The sequence below is a fragment of the Brassica napus genome, chromosome C5 (genome assembly GCF_020379485.1).
Source record: "Brassica napus cultivar Da-Ae chromosome C5, Da-Ae, whole genome shotgun sequence".
NCBI classification, from domain to species: domain Eukaryota; kingdom Viridiplantae; phylum Streptophyta; class Magnoliopsida; order Brassicales; family Brassicaceae; genus Brassica; species Brassica napus.
The window spans coordinates 14,317,880-14,319,755 of NC_063448.1; the positions used below are offsets into that span (position 1 = coordinate 14,317,880).

Here is a 1,876-nt window from a genome sequence, read left to right on the forward strand (position 1 = left end):
AAGCTGAGAAATGAGATCTCCAGCTTTCAACAGAAAGGCTTGGAAGGATTCAGTGAAGCCTGGGAGAGATTCAAAGGCTACCAAGCTCAATGCCCTCATCATGGATTCTCTAAGGAAAGCCTGCTGAGCACATTCTACCGGGGTGCTTTTCCTAAGTACATGGACAGAATGGATACAGCTAGCAATGGGTTCTTCTTGGGGAGAACTGAGGAAGATGCAGAAGAGCTGGTTGACAACATGGTAAAGAGTGATGCAGTCTACAGTGGAGACAACGACAGAGGCAATAGAACAGATGACAAGCAGACGAGGAAGGAGTTAAAGGCTCTCCAGGATAAGATTGATATTCTCACTGCTGATAAGGCCACCTAGGAGCAGCTGCACTTTGTTGGTAACCCAAACCAAGAAGCCACACCTGTTGTCCAGGAAGTTGATGGTTTGGAAGGGCAAGAAGAGTTGTCCTTCATCAACAACAATGGTAGCTGGTACAAGAAAGAGCCAAAGTTTCAGTACAACAACTACCAACAGAGATCTTACCCCAACAACCAACAGAGTGGTTATCAGCCTAGAACAACCAGCAAGGCAACTATCAACCTCAGCAAACCCTCCTCCTGGTTTCCACAACAAAGGACAACAACCTGCCCAACAACAACCTACTACTTCTACCTCTACTCCTCAGTCAGCAGCACTGATGCCCTACTAAAACAAATCTTGGAGTCTCAGACAAGAAGTGAGAAGCATGTTGGCTATGAGTTGAAGAACCTTCACTCAAAGATTGATGGAAGCTACAATGAGCTCAACAACAAGTTCAGAACCTTGGAGAACCAGTTTGCTGCCATGAACACTCAACAAAATCGCCAACAAGGTTCTTTACCTGGAAAATCTGAGCAAAACCCCAAGGAGACCATGAAAGCTATCACCCTCAGGAGTGGTAAGGAGTTACCTCAGAAAGCTCTCACCAAGGATGCTGAGAAACAAGGTGAGGGGGTTGCCATCAACATAGATGATGAAGTGGTGATTGTTGATGAGAAAATCAATGATGAAATCTTGGAGAAGATTGTGGAAGCAAAAGGTAAAGGAAAGGTTGGGGAAGAGAAGAAAACAGTGAAAGATGGTGAAGTTGTTGCTCCAGCAAGTGAGAATTCTTTTGTTCCTCCTCCCTATGAACCCAAACTACCATTCCCTGGTAGATTCAAGAGGCAGCTGCTAGAGAAGTACAAAGCTCTATTTGAGAAGCAAATGAGTGAAGTTCAAGTCACAATGCCCATCATTGATGCTTTCATGCTGATTCCTCAATATAGCAAGTTCCTGAAAGATGTTGTAGCTGCAAAGAAGAAGGAGATGGAGGGCATGATGATTCTCACTCATGAGTGCAGTGCCATCATCCAGAGGCTTGTTGTTCCAAAGAAGCTAGAAGATCCAGGATGCTTCACATTACCTTGTGCTCTTGGACCTATGGTATTTGATAGATGTCTCTGCGATTTGGGAGCTAGTGTCAGCTTGATGCCTTTATCTGTTGCTAAGAAGCTTGGTTTCACTCAGTACAAGAAGTGTAGACTGTCTCTGGTATTGGCTGATCGTTCAGTGAAGTACCCTGTGGGTATCTTGGAGGACCTCCCCGTTATGGTTGGAAAATATGAGATCCCTACAGACTTTGTGGTGCTTGAGATGGGTGAGGAAGCTGCAGATCCTTTAATCCTTGGAAGGCCTTTCTTAGCTACAGCAGGAGCAATTGTTAATGTGAAAGAGGGCAAGATTGATCTCCACTTGGGTAAAGGGCATGTTCTTCACTTTGACATCAAGGAGGTAATGAAGAAACCAACAGTTCAAGGGCAAGTTTTCTACATTGAAGAGATGGATGCCCTTGCTGATGAGCTCC

At 44.9% G+C, this 1,876-nt stretch overlaps 1 non-coding gene across 1 annotated transcript; it reads right to left on the minus strand.

Annotated features, from left to right (window-relative positions):
* On the minus strand, positions 1-107 carry LOC125588039. The gene has a single exon (XR_007324435.1). It is a non-coding gene; the product is annotated as a small nucleolar RNA R71 (small nucleolar RNA).
* Positions 108-1,876: the final 1,769 nt, after the last annotated feature.